Source organism: Oncorhynchus nerka, linkage group LG1 (assembly GCF_034236695.1).
Source record: "Oncorhynchus nerka isolate Pitt River linkage group LG1, Oner_Uvic_2.0, whole genome shotgun sequence".
NCBI classification, from domain to species: Eukaryota; Metazoa; Chordata; class Actinopteri; order Salmoniformes; family Salmonidae; genus Oncorhynchus; species Oncorhynchus nerka.
Window position 1 is genome coordinate 13,831,660 of NC_088396.1, and position 24,162 is coordinate 13,855,821.

The window sequence follows — 24,162 nt, forward strand, 5'->3', positions numbered from 1 at the left end:
GATAGTTTGTCGGTGATGTGGACACCAAGAAACCTGAACCTCTCGACCCGCTTCATTACAGCCCGTCAATGTTAATGGGGGCCTGTTCGGCATATTTAGCTCTATTAAATAAAAATGCAAAATCATAAGCTGGAGAGAAGGCATTTTGTTACACACAATTCCATTGCACCACTGCTATTGACCTATATTTTGTCTGACTTGCAAAGTGGCTTTATGATTTCTGTGAAGCCATTTTGTGACAGCAGGCATGAACATAAACATACAAAATGTTGTGAATCAATCAATCTTAAAACAGTATGTGTGGCCAAGCTGGGCAGTTGTATTGAGGTCATGTGATAATGAAGTGTCCAACCCAGAATGCTCAGTGAAGACATGACACTAGGAAATAGGAAATAAAATAGAAGAAACATTTTGAAATAGATATCCCAAAGCTACCATATTTACTGTATCTTATGCATTGGTGAAGAACTAGTTCTGCTGTCCAAGAGTCTTATTGTTTATCATAAACATTATAAACACAGGTTCAAATAGGCATCTTAATCTCAGAGAAGCAGACATTGTGTGGATTGTCTGAGCTGTGACTGACATAACATCTGATGAATGTGTCTTATCCGGCATACAGTTTTCAGTCTACCCACACACCTTGTATGTCTTGCTGAACATTTTCAACTAAACGAAGACTGAGAGAAGCATCATTGGCAGAAGTCCTTATTTCAGACGGTACCCCGACACTTAATCTATTGATATGCACAGTCTCGGTGGATCCCTTGACAGGGGCAGCAGTGACGCTGGTGCATAAGAGACATTGGGGCAGGGTATTCCTGATTATTGTGAAGCTAGAGAGGGGGAAAGCTGGGTAGACTTCAGACACCACGGCCTGCGTCCAAAATGGCACCCTATTTCCTACATAGTGCACTACTTTTTACAGGGCCCATAGGGAATAGGGTGCCATTTGGGATATAGCCCTGTCTCTCTCTCTCTCTCTCACTCTCTAAAGCCTGAGGACCTCACCAGCCTTAGCCAACACTCAATACACCTAGATTGTTACAACATTAGCACATTATTATTTTTTAAATTCTTCAAGCTCTGTCACGTTGGTTGTTAATCATTGCTAGACAGCCATGTTCAAGTCTTGCCATAGATTTTCAAGGTGAATTAAGTCAAAACTGTAACCCGGACCCATACAAATCAGTAGGGCTAGACAATCTGGACCCTCTCTTTCTAAAATTATCTGCCGCCATTATTGCAACCCATATTACTAGTCTGTTCAACCTCTCTTTTTTTTATCGTCCGAGATTCCTAAAGATTGGAAAGCTGACGCGGTCATCCCCCTCTTCAAAGTGGGTGACACTCTAGACCCAAACTCTTACAGACCTATTTCCATCCTGTCCTGCCTTTCTAAAGTCTTTGAAAGCAAAGTTAACAAACAGATCACTGACCATTTTGAATCCCACAGTACCTTCTCCACTGTGCAATCCGGTTTCCAAGCTGGTCACGGGTGCACCTCAGCCACGCTCAAGGTACTAAACAATATCATATAACTTCCATCGATAAGAGACCGTACTGTGCAGCCGTCTTCATCGACCTGCCCAATGCTTTCGACTCTGTCAATCATCGCATTCTTATCGGCAGACTCAATAGCCTTGGTTTCTCAAATGACTGCCTCGCCTGGTTCACCAACTACTTCTCAGATAGAGTTCAGTGTGTCAAATCGGAGGGCTTGCTGTCCGGACCTCTGGCAGTCTCTATGGGGGTGCCACAAGGGTTCAATTCTTGGGCCGACTCTTTTCTCTGTATATATCAATGATGTCGTTCTTGCTGCGGCTGATTCCTTGTTCCACCTCTATGCAGACGACACCATTCTGTATACATCTGGCCCTTCTTTGGACACTGTGTTAACTAACCTCCAAATGAGCTTCAATGCCATACAACACTCCTTCCGTGGCCTTCAACTGCTCTTAAACGCTAGTAAAACTAAATGCATGCTCTTCAACCGATCGCTGCCAGCACCCACCCACCCGACTAACATCACTACTCTGGACGGTTCTGACCTAGAATATGTGGACAACTACAAATACCTAGGTGGCTAGACTGTAAAGTCTCCTTCCAGACGCATCTCCAATCCAAAATTAAATCTAGAATCGGCTTCCTATTTCACAACAAAGCCTCCTTCACTCACACTGCCAAACATACCCTCGTAAAACTGACTATCCTACCAATCCTCGACTTCGGCGATGTCATCTACAAAATAGCCTCCAGCACTCTACTCAGCAAACTGGATGCAGTCTATCACAGTGCCATCCATTTTTGTCACCAAAGCCCCATATACCACACACCACTGGGACCTGTATGCTCTCGTTGGCTGGTCCTCTCTACATATTCGTCGCCAGACCCGCTGACTCCAGGTCACCTATATGTCTTTGCTAGGTAAAGCTCTGCCTTATCTCAGCTCACTGGTAACAACACCTACCCGTACCACTCACTCCAGCAGATACAGTGCCTTGCGAAAGTATTCGCCCCCCTTGAACTTTGCGACCTTTTGCCACATTTCAGGCTTCAAACTTAAAGATATAAAACTGTATTTTTTTGTGAAGAATCAACAACAAGTGGGACACAATCATGAAGTGGAACGACATTTATTGGATATTTCATACTTTTTTAACAAATCAAAAACTGAAAAATTGGGCGTGCAAAATTATTCAGCCCCTTTACTTTCAGTGCAGCAAACTCTCTCCAGAAGTTCAGTGAGGATCTCTGAATGATCCAATGTTGACCTAAATGACTAATGATGATAAATACAATCCACCTGTGTGTAATCAAGTCTCCGTATAAATGCACCTGCACTGTGATAGTCTCAGAGGTCCGTTAAAAGCGCAGAGAGCATCATGAAGAACAAGGAACACACCAGGCAGGTCCGAGATACTGTTGTGAAGAAGTTTAAAGCCAGATTTGGATACAAAAAGATTTCCCAAGCTTTAAACATCCCAAGGAGCACTGTGCAAGCGATAATATTGAAATGGAAGGAGTATCAGACCACTGCAAATCTACCAAGACCTGGCCGTCCCTCTAAACTTTCAGCTCATACAAGGAGAAGACTGATCAGAGATGCAGCCAAGAGGCCCATGATCACTCTGGATGAATTGCAGAGATCTACAGCTGAGGTGGGAGACTCTGTCCATAGGACAACAATCAGTCGTATATTGCACAAATCTGGCCTTTATGGAATAGTGGCAAGAAGAAAGCCATTTCTTAAAGATATCCATAAAAAGTGTCATTTAAAGTTTGCAACAAGCCACCTGGGAGACACACCAAACATGTGGAAGAAGGTGCTCTGGTCAGATGAAACCAAAATTGAACTTTTTGGCAACAATGCAAAACGTTATGTTTGGTGTAAAAGCAACACAGCTCATCACCCTGAACACACCATACCCACTGTCAAACATGGTGGTGGCAGCATCATGGTTTGGGCCTGCTTTTCTTCAGCAGGGACAGGGAAGATGGTTAAAATTGATGAGAAGATGGATGGAGCCAAATACAGGACCATTCTGGAAGAAAACCTGATGGAGTCTGCAAAAGACCTGAGACTGGTATGGAGATTTGTCTTCCAACAAGACAATGATCCAAAACATAAAGCAAAATCTACAATGGAATGGTTCAAAAATAAACATATCCAGGTGTTAGAATGGCAAAGTCAAAGTCCAGACCTGAATCCAATCGAGAATCTGTGGAAAGAACTGAAAACTGCTGTTCACAAATGCTCTCCATCCAACCTCACTGAGCTCGAGCTGTTTTGCAAGGAGGAATGGGAAAAAATGTCAGTCTCTCGATGTGCAAAACTGATAGAGACATACCCCAAGCGACTTACAGCTGTAATCGCAGCAAAAGGTGGCGCTACAAAGTATTAACTTAAGGGGGCTGAATAATTTTGCACGCCCAATTCTTCAGTTTTTGATTTGTTAAAAAAGTTTGAAATATCCAATAAATGTCGTTCCACTTCATGATTGTGTCCCATTTGTTGTTGATTCTTCACAAAAAAATACAGTTTTATATCTTTATGTTTGAAGCCTGAAATGTGGCAAAAGGTCGCAAAGTTCAAGGGGGCCGAATACTTTCGCAAGGCACTGTATATCTCACTGGTCATCTGCAAAGCCAACACCTCCTTTGACCGCCTGTCCTTACAGTTCTCTGCTGCCAATGACTGGAACGAATTGCAAAAATCGCTGAATTTGGAGACCTATATATCCCTCACTAACTTTAAGCATCAACTATCTGAGCAGCTCACCGATCGCTGCAGCTGTACACAGCCCATCTGTAAATAGCCCATCCAACTACCTACCTAATCCCCATATTGTTTTTATTTACTTTTTTTTTTTTTGCAGACCAGTATTTCTACTTGCAGATCATCAAATGCACATCTATCACTCCAGTGTTAATTAGCTAAATTGTAATTACTTTGCTACTATGGCCTATTCATTGCCTTAACTCCCTTATCTTACCTCATTTGCACTCACTGTATATAAACTTTTTGTTTTCTTTTTTTCTACTGTATTATTGACTGTATGTTTTGTTTATTCCATGTGTAACTAGGGGCGGCAGGGTAGCCTAGTGGTTAGAGCGTTGGACTAGTAACCGGAAGGTTCAAACCCCCGAGCTGACAAGGTACAAATCTTTCATTCTGCCCCTGAACAGGCAGTTAACCCACTGTTCCTAGGCGATCATTGAAAATAAGAATTTGTTCTTGACTGACTTGCCTAGATGAATAAAGGTCAAATAAAATAAACTCTGTGTTGTTGTACGTGTCTAATTGCTATGCTTTATCTTGGCCAGGTCGCAGTTGCAAATGAGAACTTGTTCTCAACTAGCCTACCTATTTAAATAAAGGTGAAATAAAATGCAGTTAAAAAAATTGTCTTGTGGTTGAGTAACTACAATGTTGTTGATCCATCCTCAGTTTTCTCCAATCACAGCCAATAAACTCTGTAACGGTTTTAAAATCCCCATTGGCCTCATGGTGAAATCCCTGAGTGCTTTCCTTCCTCTCCGGCAACTGAGTTAGGAAGGGCGCCTGTATATTTGTAGTGACTGGGTGTATTGATATAATTAATAACTGCACCATGCTCAAGAGGACAAGGTCTGCTTTTTTTAATCTTTACCCATCTACCAATAGGTGCCCTTCTTTGCGAAGCATTGGAAAACCTTCCGGGTCTTTGTGGTTGAATCTGTGTTTGAAATTCACTGCTTGACTGAGGGACCTTACAGATAACTGTATTTGTGGGGTCCAGAGATGAGGTAGTCATTCAAATATAATTTTAAACACTATTATTGCACACAGAGTAAGTTCATGCAACTTATTATGTGACGTGTTAAGCAAATGTGTATTCCTGAACTTATTTAGGCTTGCCATTACAAAGGAGTTGAATAGTTATTGACTCAAGACATTTCAGCTTTAAATGTTGTATTCATTTGTAAACATTTCTAAAAACATAATTCCACTTTGACATTATGGGGTATTGCATGTACAGTTGAAGTCGGAAGTTTCCACTCACTTAGCTTTCATTTTTCAACCACTTCACAAATGTCTTGTTAACAAACTATATTTTTGGCAAGTCGGTTAAAACATCTACTTTGTGCATGACACAAGTACTTTTTCCAACAATTTACAGACAGATTGTTTCACTTATAATTCACTGTATCACAATTCCAGTGGGTCAGAAGTTTACATACACTAAGTTGACTGTGCCTCTAAACAGCTTGGAAAATTCCAGAAAATGATGTCATGGCTTTAGAAGCTAATGTTAGGCTAATTGACATCATTTGAGTCAATTAGATGTGTACCTGTGGATGTATTTCAAGGCCTACCTTCAAACTCAGTGCCTCTTTGCTTGACATCATGGGAATACCATAAGAAATCAGCCAAGACCTCAGAAAAACAATTGTAGACCTCCACAGGTCTGGTTCATCCTTGGGAGCAATTTCCACCATGGGACCACGCAGCCGTCATACCGCTCAGGAAACAGACGCATTCTGTCTTTTAGAGATGAACGCACTTTGGTGCGAAAAGTGCAAGTCAATCCCAGAACAACAGCAAAGTACCCTGTGAAGATGCTGGAGGAAACAGGTACAAAAGTATCTATATCCACAGTAAAACGAGTCCTATATCGACATAACCTGAAAGGCCGCCCAGCAAGTAAGAAGCCACTGCTCCAATACTGCCATAAAAAAGCCAGACTACGGTTTGCAACTGCACATGGGGACAAAGATAATACTTTTTGGAGAAATGTCCTCTGGTCTGATGAAACAAAAATATAACTTTTTGGCCATAATGACCATCGTTATGTTTGGAGGAAAAAGGGGGAGGCTTGCAAACTGAAGAACACCATCACAACCGTGAAACACGGGGGTGACAGCATCATGTTGTGGGGGTGCTTTGCTGCAGGAGGGACTGGTGCACTTCACAAAATAGATGGCATCATGAGGAATAAAAATTATGTGGATATATTGAAGAAACATCTCAAGACATCAGTCAAGAAGTTAAAGTTTGGTTGCAAATGGGTCTTCCAAATGGACAGTGACCCCAAGCATACTTCCAAAGTTGGGACAACAAAGTCAAGGTATTGGAGTGGCCATCACAAAACCCTGACCTCAATCCTATAGAACATTTGTGAGCAGAACTGAAAATGTGTGTGTGAGCAAGGAGGCCTACAAACCTGACTCAGTTACACCAGCTCAGTGTAATGGGCCATAATTCACCAAACTTATTGTGGGAAGCTTGTGGAGGGCCACCCGAGACATTTGACCTAAGTTAAACAATTTAAAGGCAATGCTACCAAATACTAATTGAGTGTATGTAAACTTCTGACCCACTGGGAATGTGATGAAATAAATAAAAGCTGAAATAAATCATTCTCTATTATTATTATTATTACATTTCACATTCTTAAAATAAAGTGGTGATCCTAACTGACCTAAGACAGATTTAATTTGGATTAAATGTCAGGAATTGTGAATAACTGAGTTTAAATGTATTTGGCTAAGGTGTATGTAAACTTCCGACTTCAACTGTATACAAGTGACACATCATCTCAATCCATTTTAAATGCAGGCTGTAACACAACACAATGTGGAAAAAGTCAAGGGGTGTGAATACTTTCTGAAGGCACTGTTTATACTGTTTTCTAGTCAAGGCTCATCTTATATAACTACTGCTGTACACACCTTTTCTATATATATACTGTCCATAATGTCTATACACACCATCATATACATATATATTTATATTCCTGGACTCTGACATTGCTCGTTCTAATATTTCTAAATTTATATTGTTTTATTTGTGGATTTGCATGTATTGTTTGTGTTGATAGGTATCACTGCACTGCTGGAGCTAGGAACATAAGCATTATTTATTTATTTTTGATTTGATTTAAAGATCCTCTGCCATATTAGAAGTCTGAGGTTAGGCTTAACCTCATAAATCACTGGTGTCAGACGCAGCCATAAACAGCAACCTTGAGAGGCAGGCCAGGTCTCAGCTGGGCTCCCTGAGGAGGAGCTGAGGCCTGGATGATTATATATCTACAGATGATGTTGACGGAGGATTCCTGCAACAGAGCATGTGGCGGAGAGAACATGAACACAACGCTGATGTATTCCACATTCGATGATACTGTTTAGAGGGTGGCGAGCCTCCTAAATTATACATGAAAAGGCCGCGGAGGAATTTGTTTGGTGAATGTCTCTCTCTCCCTCGCTCTCTCCAATTCTCCATCTCTCTTCTATTCTCTCTCTCTCTCTCTCTCTCTCTCTCTCTCTCTCTCTCTCTCTATCGCTCTCTCTCTCTCTTCTATTCTCTCTCTCGCTGTCAGTTAATCACGTGTTCAGGAATAACAGAATGCTCAATGTAATTTGCATCCCTGTGTCCCAAAGGGAAACTTGGTCAAGCCCACATCTCCCACAAAATAAGTCAATGTAGGCTACAGGATGGTTTCAATCAAAGTGGTAGGGATAAAAAAAACTTTCCCCACATCTGAAAATAAATCAGTGATTATATGGAGAACCATCAAAATGTGCAGCAGAATGTTTTCAGACCTAGCGAACAATACTATGAGACATTAGCACAATACATTGCCGATATATCAATCTACACATAAAACCAGACTCTGTGCATTAATAAAATACAACTATGACCGCTCTGTCTAAATCACAATAAATAAGCTGTGGTGGAGCGGGCACAGTCATCTTCAAACACTCAATGTTTCTCAACTATCAATAACACAATAATATAATCTATCTACACATTACTTATATACATGATAAGCTCATGGTCAAATTAAATCAAAAAAGGAGAACAACACAGTCCAAGAGGATACTGATGTTCAGGCAGCTCAGTGACAATTGGAAAGTCACATGCATAAGGAACAACGCACCAATTAAACACAAAGGAATCCATTCAAGAAAATGTGGTACATTTACAGATTTATGCAAATCAAGCTTTCACACGGGCTCCGTACATTTGTTAACTTGATGTTGCCCGAGGCTGTAGACAGCTCCACACACGAAAGGAAAGGAGGGAGTCGGACCAGCCCACTGCTCAGCACTCTGCACACGAAGGATGGGAGCCTGCCTGCCTGCTGCAGCTAGCACAGGGACCATTGATCTATCTTGCTCCTCCTCACAGAACAATAGAGGAAACGGCGGTGCATGTCTATTATCAATGCAGGTCCAGGGATGACTGAGATAAGAGTCTTATACCAACCATTAGGTTGTTTGTAGTACCATTATATCAAACTGGGCTGCTCTGCTCTGTTCCATTTCATAACATCGGCCATTAACATACATCTGCCAATAATATTTGTTTCTAAGGGGGGCGGGTCTTAGGGGGATGTCATTACTTTTCAAAGACAGGGATATAGAATAACATATTATATTGGGTGCACCCAATAAGGGTAGTTTTTTTTGTCTGATTCTTTTTCAACGGCAGCTGGTGTATAATCTAAAAGAAAGCAGTTTCATGGTTTTACATATGGTCTTTCATAACATGGATTCATAAAACCATTACACTCTCACGAAAAGACAAAATACTGAAATAATGATGCTCTTGGTTTGACGCTCACTAGGAGCAGCAAAGGAATTCATCTGACAGCCTGACAACATAATCGATCCATTGTCTGCTGAAATTAGTCAACATACAGCTTACAGTGTCTTAACTTTTTAAAAACACATTCAAACTTGGGCATGTTTTGGTGTAATTCAAGTCATGCACTGTGGAGGTATAATCAGGTTATTTCCCACTAGTTGTCAATCACAATGCTAAGCTGAATTATTGATAAAAGCACATTTTATTTATGACTGTTTTCCCATGCCACCTAAAAGTTCACAGAAGCCCTAGCTCTGGCAGAGACAGAGCTGCCAAGGCACCTCACAGAGACAAAGATGCTTTCATCTCTGTTACATGCGGAGGGAGCCGAGGGGTTGTGGGTCCATGTTAGCAGACATCATTATTAATATATAGTATCTGCTGAGATCTTCAAGCATTTTCATATGTAAAACATTAGCTCTGTTATCTGGTCAAATTCATGAAGCGGGTCATGCAGTGCTTGTACATAGACAGTGGAATAATAACTATGTTCATCTGTAAATCTCAGTACACCAAACGAAAACATGGTTTGAAGGTGCCTTTGGAGGCTAACAGCTATATGCAGCTCTCACATTTCAAAGGATACATTTAGCCTAATTAACTCAATTCATCCTAATGGATACGGACTCCTGCAAGCTAGAAATAGGATCACCATCAGACAAATTTAGAAATGTACAGAATATCTACTGTAAATGAACATCTAATACAGTGTGTTGTTTAATGTAGCAGAATGTAAAAACGTAAAAAAATATGTAACATGATAGTTTCTCATGTAGTTATTCAAATAGATAAAATGACTCTCATTCTAGTTCTGTGGTTATACTAAATCAACACTTAGCGATTCATAATGATTCATACTGTATCTGAGGAATATTTTCTTTACAGTATTGCAACTTCTCTGACTAATGGTCTGACAAAATAAAAACATATACCACAATGGTAGTCATTTCATCAGAGTCCCCCCCCCACATTAAAACTGGTTGCCATAGTGATAGTGATGGCAGGCATAGAGCAGCATGATGGAAATCATTTGAGAATTTATTCAGAGAAAGATGACATGCTCAGACTCGTAGGAATGGGAAAGAGGTGCTCTTGATTTTCCTCTGAATCAAAATAATAGTTGATCAAAATTCACATCCAATTGAAAAAATGCCTTAAAAAAGGTGTGCAGGCCCATTATCAATGAGAGTGCATCAAAATAGATAGGTTGCGTAACTATGCTACTGTGTTTATGACATTCAGACACACTATCAGAGTTATACATACAGTAATAAATTGTTGTTATTTATGTGGACCTCCATTAATTAACAGTGCAGGTTAAAGTACCCCATTGTCATACTTGAGTAAAAGTCTAGATTACTTAATAGAGTTGAAAATAAAAGTCCCCCAGTAAAATACTACTTGAGTAAAATCAAAACATATTTGGTTTTAAAAGTAAAAAGTATAAATTATTTTAATTTCCATATATTAAGCAAACCAGAGGGCACCATTTTATTTGTTTCCTATTTTTTGTTTGTTTACGGATAGCCAGGGGCACGCCCCAACACTCAGACATCATTTAAAAACGACGCTGTGTGTTTAGTGAATCTGCCAGATCAGAGGCATTAGGGATGACCTTGAAGTATGTGAATTTGACAATTTTACTGTCCTGTTACTGTACTTTTGGGTGTCAGGGAAAATGTATGGAGTAAAAAGTACATATTTTTTTAGGAATGTAGTGAAGTAAAAGTTGTCAAAGTTGTCAAAGATAACTTTGCATCCCGCAAAGGCGGAGGTGTTGCTAACATTTACGATAGCAAATTTCAATTTACAAAAAAAAAAATGACGTTTTCGTCTTTTGAACTTCTCGTCATGAAATCTACGCAGCCTACTCAATCACTTTTTATAACTACTGTTTACAGGCCTCCTGGGCCATATACAGCGTTCCTCATTGAGTTCCCTGAATTCCTATCGGACCTTGTAGTCATAGCAGATAATATTAAAATTTTTGGTGACTTTAATATTCACATGGAAAGGTCCACAGACCCACTCCAAAAGGCTTTTGGAGACATCATCGACTCAGTGGGTTTTGTCCAACATGTCTCTGGACCTACTCACTGTCACAGTCATACATGTTTTTCCTCATAATCCTGGACTATTGGACCACCATTTTATTACGTTTGCAATTGCAACAAATAATCTGCTCAGACCCCATCTAAGGAACATCGTGCTATAAATTCACAGACAACACAAAGATTCCTTGATGTCCTTCCAGACTCCCTCTGTCTACCCAAGGACGTCAGAGGACAAAAATCAGTTAACCACCTAACTGAGGGACTCAATTTAACCTTGCACAATACCCTAGATGCAGTTGCACCCCAAAAAACTAAAAACATTTCTCATAAGAAACTAGCTCCCTGGTACACAGAAAATACCCGAGCTCTGAAACAAGCTTCCAGAAAATTGGGACAGAAATGGCGCCACACCAAACTGGAAGTCTTCCGACTAGCTTGGAAAGACAGTACCGTGCAGTATCAAAGAGCCCTTACTGCTGCTCGATCATCCTATTTTTCCAACTTAATTGAGGAAAATAAGAACAATCCGAAATTCCTTTTTGATACTGTCGCAAAGCTAATTAAAAAGCAGCATTCCCCAAGAGAGGATGGCTTTCACTTCAGCAGTAAAATTAATGAACTTCTTTGAGGAAAAGATCATGATTATTAGAAAGCAAATTACAGACTCCTCTTTAAATCTGCGTATTCCTTCAAAGCTCAGTTGTCCTGAGTCTGCACAACTCTGCCAGGACCTAGGATCAAGAGAGACACTCAAGTGTTTTAGTACTATATCTCTTGACACAATGATGAAAATAAACACGGCCTCTAAACCTTCAAGCTGCATACTGGACCCTATTCCAACTAAACTACTGAAAGAGCTGCTTCCTGTGCTTGGCCCTCCTATGTTGAACATAATAAACGTCTCTCTATCCACCGGATGTGTACCAAACTCACTAAAAGTGGCAGTAATAAAGCCTCTCTTGAAAAAGCCTAACCTTGACGCAGAAAATATATTTTTTAAACTATCGGGCTATATCGAATCTTCCATTCCTCTCAACATTTTTAGAAAAGGCTGTTGCACAGCAACTCGCTGCCTTCCTGAAGATAAACAATGTATACGAAATGCTTCAGTCTGGTTTTAGACCCCATCATAACTTGTGAAGGTGGTAAATTACCTTTTAATGGCATCAGACCGAGGCTTTGCATCTGTCCTCGTGCTCCTAGACCTTAGTGCTGCTTTTGATACCATCGATCACCACATTCTTTTGGAGAGATTGGAAACCCAAATTGGTCTACACGGACAAGTTCTGGCCTGGTTTAAATCTTATCTGTCGGAAAGATATCAGTTTGTCCCTGTGAATGGTTTGTCCTCTGACAAATCAACTGTAAATTTCGGTGTTCCTCAAGGTTCCGTTTTAGGACCACTATTGTTTTCACTATATATTTTACCTCTTGGGGATGTCATTCGAAAACATAATGTTAACTTTCACTGCTATGCGGATGACACACAGCTGTACATTTCAATGAAACATGGTGAAGCCCCAAAATTGCCCTCGTTAGAAGCCTGTGTTTCAGACATAAGGAAGTGGATGGCTGCGAACGTTCTACTTTTAAACTCGGACAAAACAGAGAAGCTTGTTTTAGGTTCCAAGAAACAAAGATATCTATTGAATCTGACAATTAATCTTAATGGTTGTACAGTCGTCTCAAATAAAACTGTGAAGGACCTGGACCCTGATCTCTCTTTTGACGAACATATCAAGAATGTTTCAAGGACAGCTTTTTTTTCCATCTAGGTAACATTGCAAAAATCAGAAACTTTCGGTCCAAAAATGATGCAGAAAAATTTGTCCATGCTTTTGTTACTTCTAGGTTAGTCTAGTGCAATGCTCTACTTTCCGGCTACCCGGATAAAGCACTAAATAAACTTAACTTAAGTACTAAATATGGCTGCTAGAATCCTGACTAGAACCCAAAAATGTCATCATATTACTCCAGTGCTAGCCTCCTGACATGGGCTTCCTGTCAAGGCAAGGGCTGATTTCAAGGTTTTACTGCTAACCTACACCATAATTTGCAAATAAATTCATAAAAAATCCTACAGTGATTTTCTGGATTTTTTTTCTCATTTTGTCTGTCATAGTTGAAGTGATGATGAAAAATTATGATGAACTATGATGAAAATTACAGGCCTCTCATCTTTTTAAGTGGGAGAACTTGCACAATTGGTGGCTGACTAAATACTTTTTTGCCCCACTGTATTTGAAAAGACCGGCTGAAAACTTCTGCCTGCTTTGTTGGGATTGAGTTTTGCCCTGCCCGGTGACATCAACGGTCGGTAAATTAGTTAATAGACCAATAAGAAAGAGTGTTCCAAACCTCTCTTACAATAACAGCTAGTTTTCCCCTCCCCACTCAGACCACTCCCAGACAGTCCTAGATAAATTATTGCTTGAGAAATTGCTCTTTGCTAAGAAGCTGTGTTTCTTTTCGTCAATTTTAATTGGAAACAATCACACTAAAGTACATAATTGTTACTCAGAAATGATTTGATATTGAGATAAAAATGGTTGCATTTGGCCGTTAATTTAATACTGGCATATACAGTTTTGTAAGTCTATAGAATGGATTGGCGTGGTCTTCCAATTTCAAGAGGGGTGAACATTAGTTGAGACATTAAAAGGTGAGAAAATAGGAATATCATCAGATCAATATTTATCTAAGACTGATTCAAAACAGTTTAATTGTGTTGTGATCTTCCCCCCTGAATAATCAACATGCAATGTCCTGTTAAGCCTAAGGACATGCTTCCTAAACAGAACATTCCAACTGATCAACAAGATATGAACCACTGATCTAAAGCACCAGTTACTCCCTCCCAAAAACAATCTTCTAGCCTAGCCTGTTGGCCTGTTTTTACAAGTCAGTATGAATGGAACTGCAGGCCAAGTTTAAAGGAAAGCATGCATCCCTGTCATTCCCACAAATGTTGGCTCTGAATGTGAAACTGTGAGAAGACTACTCACCCATGCCAGAGTCATGCAGGGACATTCTACTCTGTACTATTATCTTTAAAAAGTCGCACTACCATCTCTCTAAATCTTTAATGAACCACATTCAATGCGCCCAAGCCAACTATGCTACAGTTTTTAATAGCAACGCAAGGCAGATTCAGTTATTCAAAAAGGTACCAACATTCAAAAGGCTCAGTTATTCACAAGGTAAACACATTTAAATCAAATCAAATTTTATTGGTCACATACACGTGTTTAGCAGATGTTATTTCGGGTGTAGCGAAATGCTTGTGCTTCTAGCTCCGACAGTGAAGTAATATCTAACAGTTTCACAACATATACCCAAAATACACATAACTCTAAGTAAGGAATGGATTAAGAATATATATATATATATACACACATACATACATGTCAGAGCAGCATTAGACTAAGATACAGTGGCATAGTATATAATACAGTATATACAGTACATGTGAGATGCATGATGCAATATTTACAAACAATTAAAGTGACTAAGACAACATAGAATAGTATAGAGTGCAGTTTACACATATGAGATGAGTATTGCAAGATACAGAGACATTATTGAAGTGGCTAGTGTTTCATTTCCTTAAAGTGGCCAGTGATTCCTAATCTCTGTCTATAGGCAGCAGCCTCTGATGTGCTGGAGATGGCGGTTTAACAGTCAGTGGTGTAGTATAGAATACAGTATATACATATGAAATGGGTGATGCAATATGTAAACACAATTTCAAAGTGACTAAGATACCGTAGAATAGTGTGTGCAAGCAGCTGCCTCTGATGTGCTAGTGATGGCTGTTTAGCAGTCCGATGGCCTTGAGATTGAAAAACAGCTTCTGTCTCTCTGTCCCAGCTTTGTTGCACCTGTACTGACCTCACCTTCTGGATGATAGTGGGGTGAACAGGCAGTGGCTCAGGTGGTTGATGTCAAGGACATTATCTTTTTGGCCTTCCTATGGAATCTGGTGCTGTAGGTGTCCAGGGGGGAGGGAAGTTTGCCCCAGGTAATATAATTTAGTGTATGTTTCAATGTTCTTTAATGTTCTCTTAAGCACAACAAATTAGTAACATATGTGTATGAATTGGATTTGTAATATATCATACAAATATTTTTTTTGAATAAACACAAGTATATATTTTTTATACAGTGCCTTAAGAAAGTATTCAGACCCCTTGACATTTTGTTACAGCCTCATTCTAATATGTATATATATAAAAAAAGAAAACCTAATCAAGTTACAAACAATACCCCATAATGACCCTTTACTCAGAACTTTGTTGAAGGACATTTTTTCAGCGATTAAAGCTTCAAATCTTATTGGGTATGACGCTACAAGCGTGGCACACCTAGTGTCCTGTTGGAAGGTGAACATTCGCCACAGGCTGAGGTCCTGAGCGCTCTGGAGCAGTTTTGTCAAGAATCTCGCTGTACATTGCTCATCTTTGCCTCTATTCTGACTACTCTCCCTGCCGCTGAAAAACATCCCCACAGCATGATGCAGCCACCACCATGCTTCACCGTAGGGATGGTGCCATGTTTCCTCCAGACGTGAAGCTTGACATTCAGGCCAAATAGTTCAATCTTGGTTTCATCAGACCAAAGAATCTGTTTTCTCATGGTCTGAGAGTCTTTAGGTGCCTTTTGGTGGAGTGCTGCAGAGATGGTTGTCCTTCTGGAAGGTTCTTCCATCACCGCAGAGGAACTTGAGAGCTCTGTCTGAGTGAGAATCAGGTACTTGGTCACCCTGACCAAAGCCCTTCTCCCCCAATTGCTCAGTTTGGCCGGGCAGCCAGCTATAGGAAAAATCTTGATTCCATACATCTTCCATTTAAGAATTATGGAGGCCACTGTGTTCTTGGGCACCTTCATTGCTGCAGACATTTTTCGGTACCCTTCCCCAGACCTGTGCCTCAACACAATCCTGTCTCGGAACTCTACGGACAATTCCTTAGACCTCATGGCTTGGTTTTTGTCTGACATGCACTGTCAACTGTGGGACCTTATATAGACAGGTGTGTGCCTTTCCCAATCATTTCCAACCAATTTAATTTACCACAGGTGGACTCCAATCAAGTTCTAGAAACATCTCAAGGATGACCAGTGGAAACAGGATGCACCTGAGATCAATTTTGAGTCTCATCGCAAACGGGCTGAATAGTTAGGTAAATAAGATATGTATGTATGTCAGTTGAAGTCGGAAGTTTACATACACTTAGGTTGGAGTCATTAAAACTTGTTTTTAACCACTCCACAAATTTAATGTTAACAAACTATAGTTTTGGCAAGTTGGTTAGGACATCTACTTTGTACATGACACAAGTAATTTTTCCAACAATTGTTTACAGACAGATTATTTCACTTAATCACAATTCCAGTGGGTCAGAAGTTTAGATACACTAAGTTGACTGTGCCTTTAAACAGCTTGGAAAATTCCAGAAAATTATGTCATGTCTTTAGAAGCTTCTGATACGGAGTTAAAATCTATTTGGCTAAGGTGTATGTAAACCGCCGACTTCAACTGTAAAATAAATAATAATTATATATGTAGATAGCACCAGTCAAAGGTTTGGACACACCTACTCATTCAATATGTATTATTTCATAGTTTTGTTGACTTCAATATTATTCTACAATGTAGAAAATAGTCAAATAAAGAAAAAACCTGGAATGAGTAGGTGTGTCCACATTTTTGACCGGTACTTTATTTCTAATATTTGCAGGACGTAACACATCATACAAAACGAAAGACATAGTACACAATTTGACGACGTAGTACCCAAACAACGTGAACCACGTTTGGCCCAAGAGCACCACTTTCAAAACTACAGGCTGGAATTATACATACGTTTGAGAGTGCATATTTAACTATGTAACAAGACATGTACTAATTAAGTCACATTCCTGTGAGGACAGGTTGCTGACGGATTGCATAGACTAACAGATGGATTAGGGAGGAACAAAATCATTGCCAAGATAAGAGGTGGAGCCCCACAGATCTCAATCACTTTGCTGGATTGAGTTTGTGTGTGTGTGTGTGTGTGTGTGTGTGTGTGTGTGTGTGTGTGTGTGTGTGTGTGTGTGTGTGTGTGTGTTGCACAGAGCTGTCTCAGTGGCTCCTTCCTGTTTGGCAAAAGAGAATGGTTGAGCCACAACAAAGAGGGTATAACTGGATAACGAGACACGCTGCCATATTCCAACCCACCACTTCATTGGCACAGCATGTCTCCCCAGCTGCTGCCAACACTGACATCCAATTACATGACCTTTGCTATCTAAACCATTTTGATAAGGCATTGAATAATCAGCCTGGCAATTATACCTAAAATCACCATCCGTTAAGACTATTTCTGCTCTCTAAAATGGCACTCAGTATACTACTGCTCGGTAAAGCCTGTATTGTGTCTGTTGAAGAAAATAAATGCACATCCACCAGAGGACTTTTCAGCCATTATCTACAAGGACCTTTAATGTAAGCCTTTGGGTGTTTCACAGTGTCAAAAGCCATTGGAAAACTCCATGTATCTAATATGCTGTACATTTTGAAACATTGAAGCATGTATTGAGTACCTTTTATCGTCTTATTGCCATCTCATAATGATCCTGACTAAATAACAGCCAAAATGCACATCACAGATGCTACAATGTGTTTGCATCAATTTCATATTTACACCTGAAGCTGTATCGGGTCTAACCCTTCCATCCTGACTCAAGTTATTCCTATTTAATAACCAGTCTATATTGGAGTAGACCAGATGTCAGTCTGAAAATCAAGATCAAATCTTACCTTCAGATGTTATAATAAGAGTTTTTGTAGCAAAACTGCAACAGCTGAGCAAGCTTTTAATGGAATATCACAGGCCATAAATCCAACACATCAACCCAAACCGAAGGCAGGTGACATCACATTTCTGTATTCCACGGCAAAACGTGTTAGACAGTACAAAAGAGACAATATACTTAGTCTTACCTTAAATAAAAGATGTAGGTATGCTGTAGCGAATTCTCTATTCTGTGAAAAAAAATATACATGTACCGTAAATGAGCCTGGAGTGAACGATTATTTCCAGAAGCAGTGTAGCAACCAGGGTGTCATATAAAATCAAGCACAAAGTGACTGTAAAATGTAACCACCAATGAACTCGAGGTGATATAGGTAATAGAATACAGTGCATTAGATTACTTTTCACTGGGAAGGTCTGTAAAGATTGACCTGTTGGAAATGATAGGTTTTCATTAATCCTTTCGATAATAGTCACAGAAACATGCAAAACAACTACTGTAAATGGTTCTGTGTGCATTTCACGCACACGATATTCAATATGTCACAAAATATACACAGATCATTTCCGACGGGTCCTGGACAAGATCGAAAAGCATGCAATCTGAAGGGAGCAATTATTTAGTTCCAACACGAAGACAATCATACGTCAATGAAAACTGTGATCAAACACATGATTTAACTATATGACAGATTGCTAAGGATAATGATCCTCAAGTTGCGGCACTTACCATTAATTTCGTTTTTCAGCCTTTATAAGCAATCACTGATTGTTCAATGATGTCCTTCTCTCTGAGTAACCTAATTAAGCGAGCAAATTATACGCTTTTTCTTAAATAATGTAATTCACTCCATTAATTTAAAAAAAGCTCCAGTATTGCAGTAATACATAATTGATGTGCACCGTAATTAAGATTTGCCTACCCGGCATAGTTGTGTCGCATCCAAAGTGCGCGTTCATAGGCAGTTCTTCCGGATGCTCGTGGAACATTGAGGGTGTTCGATTAATCTCGCCCGGGCGCCGTCGTAGCTGTGTTTTGCATCGGCTGAAAGTTGATTGCATTCTATTCAAAGCCCACTGCGATCACGGCTTAAAACCAAAGTAACGTAATTAATCACGTGTGTAATTAATAGGATTCTGTGTTTCCCATGCAAAAGTGATTGCTTTATCTGTCTTCCCAATGAAAAATAGTTAGAAAATTGAAATATTTATTTTATGGAAAATAGATGGTGTACGTTTCTGGACGATGCACCATGGTGCTGCCTTGACAAAATGACCGAGTGGCACAGATTACTGTTCAATTTGAGAAGGGCGCGCCTCCCTCCACGCTTTCGCCTGTTGGGCCATTGCCTGGTGCCCGGCATTTCAGCATAATCGAATCTGCTCATTGGTGCGCGTCATTTTGACAGCTACATCAGCAACGTGACTTCCCTCAACCAATCATTTCACATGGTTCAAGGAATCAGGAATAGAGTACCACACAGTTTGTCATAATAAAATCCTAGCGGTCCAACAAGGAAATGGTTCCAATCGTTTTTCCCATAGAGGATTTTAGAAGCACTTAAAATAAGGGCTGTGTTTTGTGTAGACTTACCTTGGTGTGACATTTTGATAACAGTGTAAATCTCTCTAGGACAAGATTACTTTTAGCAATATATTTGCCTGTATTTATCCCCCCCAAAATACATGCTATTTAGCTGCTAATGTGGCTATCATAAAGAACTTCAAATGCAATATTTTTATTTATTTAACTAGGCAAGTTAGTTAAGAACAAATTCTCATTTACAATGACGGCCTACACCAGCCAAACCCGGACGACGCTGGGCCAATTATGCACCGCCCTAATGGACTCTCAATCACAGCCAGTTGAATTACAGCCTGGTTTCAAACCAGGGTGTCTGTAGTGACACCTCTAACACTGAGATGCAGTGCCTAGACCGCTGCTCCACTCTGGAGTCCAATGATGATCTGGATGAGACTGCCGAATCAAGGCAAATGTAAGAATCTCTATTGTTAGTAAATAATACATTTTCTCAATTTCTTTACATTGACAATTCTGTGAACTGTCTTGTGCAAGTTTTAAATTGACACAATTACCTGTCAGCTAGAGATGACGTTCAAGAGCTTGCAGGGATTTGAAGTCTTGCATGATGTCTACTTTGATGCTAATTGGCATTTTTGAATCTGACAGCAAATAGAGGCTAATAAATGTATAAAAGTCCCCTTGTCTGAGAGAGATTTACATGGTTATCAAAACTTTACGCCAGGGTTAGCCTACACGAAACACAATTTTTATGTGTTTCTAAAACCATCTATGGGAAAAATTAATGGTGGAAAAACGATTAGAACCATTTCCCTGTTTGACCGCTAGGTTTTATGGGTATTATGACACCTCCACTATGGGGCTCTATAGTCCTCTAAAATCTTTGTACAGAAATGTCTCTATGCTGGCTTCACATGCTCCTGGGAAATGGGAAACTGTTACACGTCGCTGACCATCATTGGTTACCGCCTTTCAAAGTGTGTTGCATTATGAGGATAAACATTGTATGACTTGCGCCTACATATCAACTGCATGAACTTTACAAAAATCATGTGATCAAAGGTCATGACGTTTGGACTGAAGGCAACTGCAAGTTTTTGCAGTTGCCCTCCACCAACTTCATCCTGCGGCCATGGCCTGCATAGTGGAAGGCTCTATTTTCAATCAATCATTAGGGTGTTTTTGTTTGACCCACGCAAACATGACGAAGACAAGATTGAAACAGGAACCGTAATTGCCATAATTCATGTGGATATGTACAAATTAATGTGATATTTGAGGCTCTCTCCGTCACCACTTGATTGCACACACATATATTTTGGAGATGTTTTTTTTACATTATAAAAAAAAGAAATTGGTAAACAATGGCAACTGCCATGTTGCACTGAGCCTGGCTGTTGGAAAACCACATCAGTTTCTGACTTTCGGATGTTGTAGATGCACCTCCCCCGACTTCACTCTTCAACTTTCACCTACAGTCGGTTGCTTTCGCTTTACCACTCAAACGAGCCCACTGTGTCCAAGTGCTTTTAAAGTTGGAACAATTCTTCAACCAATAAGATGTTAGTTAGCTTGATAACCTTGCTAACATTGCTAATAATAAAGTTAGCTAGCTTGCTTAACAATGACAATATGGTCAGACTAGCTATTATCCATATTGATAAGGTAGCAGGTCAGTGGTGAAACATCACAACTCAGCGACTCTGGTAACAATTATTGGGCTTGTTCGACATTGCAGCCAACAGTGCAGGCAAAGACAGTACAGTATGAAGACAGCCCAAAATTGCTTCTCCAATAGAAATCCTCAAACACGCTTGCAGGCTTGTTGGCTACCCAATTAGCAATGAGCACTCGGGAGGCTGGCGTCCCTCCAGAGTGGTCGAGCGCCGTGCTCCTGCAGATCACATGCCGCTTTCCTCGAACAGCGTTCCCGACCTTCTCCCGACCAATGACCCTACACCTGCCAGTCGGAGGCAAGATGCTTTTTCAGCGTGAAGCCAGTGGCGTGCCTACTCCCTTTCCACACATACTTTTATATATTTTGAGATTTGTATTATTTAAAGGGATATTTTGTGATTGTGGCAACAAGGCCCTTTATCTATATATTTCCCCAGAGTATATCTCTCATTTGTATGTCTCTGTGTCCAGTATGAAGGACGTTAGAGGTAGTTTTGTGAGCCAATGCTAACTAGAGTAAGCACAATCATCTGACTCTGGGGAAGTAGATAAAAGGCCTCATTGCCAAAATCCCGAAGTATCCCAATAAGTATTTACAAGTACTGTGAATGACTATGTGTGTGCAAAATATATCAGATAGCCTAACAAGGGCAAGTCCTGGTTCCCTGGATCAACAGGTAACGACAAATAAATCCAGTCAAATCAAATATTATTAAATCAAATAATATCTTATCGGCTGCTATCTGAATAGGTCTATCGGACAATTTGTCTTGGGTCACTATAACTATATCTATTTTTCCATTTGGATTGATCCCCTCTACCACACGGAACCGCACGAGGTGGCTAAAACCAGACCTCCATCCTATGCTAGCTTGCTACCGATGACCCGGCTAGCTGTCTGAATCGCCGTTATCCCAACCAACCTCACTACTCACTGGACCCTTATCTCTCGACTAAGCATGCCTCTCCTTAATGTCAATATGCCTTGTCCATTGCTGTTCTGGTTAGTGTTTATTGGCTTATTTCACTGTAGAGCCTCTAGCCCTGCTCATTATACCTTATCCAACAGTTCAGGTCCATCACCCACACATGCGATGACATCACCTGGTTTCAATTATGTTTCTAGAGACAATATCTCTCTCATCATCACTCAATACCTAGGTTTACCTCCACTGTATTCACATCCTACCATACCTTTGTCTGTACATTATACCTTGAAGCTATTTTATCGCCCCCAGAAACCTCCTTTTACTCTCTGTTCCGGACGTTCTAGATGACCAATTATCATAGCTTTTAGCCGTACCCTTATCCTACTCCTCCTCTGTTCCTCTGGTGATGTAGAGGTGAATCCAGGCCCTGCAGTGCCAAGCTCCACTCCTATTCCCCAGGCACTCTCTTTTGATGACTTCTGTAACCGTAATAGCCTTGGTTTCATGCATGTTAACATTAGAAGCCTCCTCCCTAAGTTTGTTTTATTCACTGCTTTACCACACTCTGCCAACCCGGATGTTCTAGCCGTGTCTGAATCCTGGCTTAGGAAGACCACCAAAAATTCTGAAATCTCCATCCCTAACTACAACATTTTCAGACAAGATAGAACGGCCAAAGGGGGGGGTGTTGCAATCTACTGCAAAGATAGCCTGCAGAGTTCTGTCCTACTATCCAGGTCTGTACCCAAACAAATTGAACTTCTACTTTTAAAAATCCACCTCTCTAAAAACAAGTCTCTCACCGTTGCCGCCTACTATAGACCACCCTCTGCCCCCGGCTGTGCTCTGAACGCCATATGTGAACTGATTGCCCCCCATCTATCTTCAGAGCTCGTGCTACTAGGCGACCTAAACTGGAACATGCTTAACACCCCAGCCATCCTACAATCTAAGATTGATGCCCTCAATCTCACACAAATTATCAATGAACCTACCAGGTACCACCCCAAAGCCGTAAACACGGGAACCCTCATAGATATCATCCTAACCAACTTGCCCTCTAAATACACCTCTGCTGTTTTCAACCAAGATCTCAGCGATCACTGCCTCATTGCCTGCATCCATAATGGGTCAGCGGTCAAACAACCTCCACTCATCACTGTCAAACGCTCCCTGAAACACTTCAGCGAGCAGGCCTTTCTATTCGACCTGACTGGGGTATCCTGGAAGGATATTGATCTCATCCCGTCAGTAGAGGATGCCTGTTTTTTTTATTTAAATGCCTTCCTCACCATCTTAAATAAGCATGCCCCATTCAAAACATTTAGAACCAGGTACAGATATAGCCCTTGGTTATCTCCGGACCGGACTGCCTTTAACCAACACAAAAACATCCTATGGCGTTCTGCATTAGCATCGAACAGCCCCCGTGATATGCAACTTTTCAGGGAAGCTAGAAACCAATATATACAGGTAGTTAGAAAAGCCAAGGCTAGCTTTTTCAAGCAGAAATTTGCTTCCTGCAACACAAACTCAAAAAAGTTCTGGGACACTGTAAAGTCCATGGAGAAAAAGAACACCTCCTCCCAGCTGCCCACTGCACTGAGGATAGGAAATACTGTCACCACCGATAAATCCACTATAATTGAGAATTTCAATAAGCATTTTTCTACCCCGGTCAACAGCACTGCACCCCCCACAGCAACTCGCCCAAGCCTTTCCCATTTCTCCTTCTCCCAAATCCAGTCAGCTGATGTTCTAAAAGAGCTGCAAAATCTGGACCCCTACAAATCAGCCGGGCTAAACTATCTGGACCCTTTCTTTCTAAAATTATATGGCGACATTGTTGCAACACCTATTACTAGCCTGTTCAACCTCTCTTTCGTGTCGTCTGATTTGCAAAGATTGGAAAGCAGCTGCGGTCATCCCCCTCTTCAAAGGGGGGGACACTCTTGACCCAAACTGTTACAGACCTACTGTATATCTATCCTACCCTGCCTTTCTAAGGTCTTCGAAAGCCGAGTCA

At 40.5% G+C, this 24,162-nt stretch overlaps 1 long non-coding RNA gene across 2 annotated transcripts in view; it reads right to left on the reverse strand.

The window, feature by feature from the left end:
• LOC135563504 (uncharacterized) overlaps positions 1-18,959 on the reverse strand; it is a 43,700-nt gene extending 24,741 nt beyond the window's left edge. The window contains exons 1-3 of one of the 2 annotated variants that reach the window (XR_010460327.1): positions 18,911-18,959; positions 18,718-18,787; positions 18,176-18,217 (exon numbers count right to left, since the gene is read on the reverse strand). This is a non-coding gene — a long non-coding RNA (uncharacterized LOC135563504). Of the gene's footprint in view, positions 1-18,175; positions 18,218-18,717 lie in introns of both variants that reach the window. The other variant, XR_010460324.1, reaches the window with a different exon arrangement.
• Between the last annotated feature and the right edge of the window lie 5,203 nt (positions 18,960-24,162).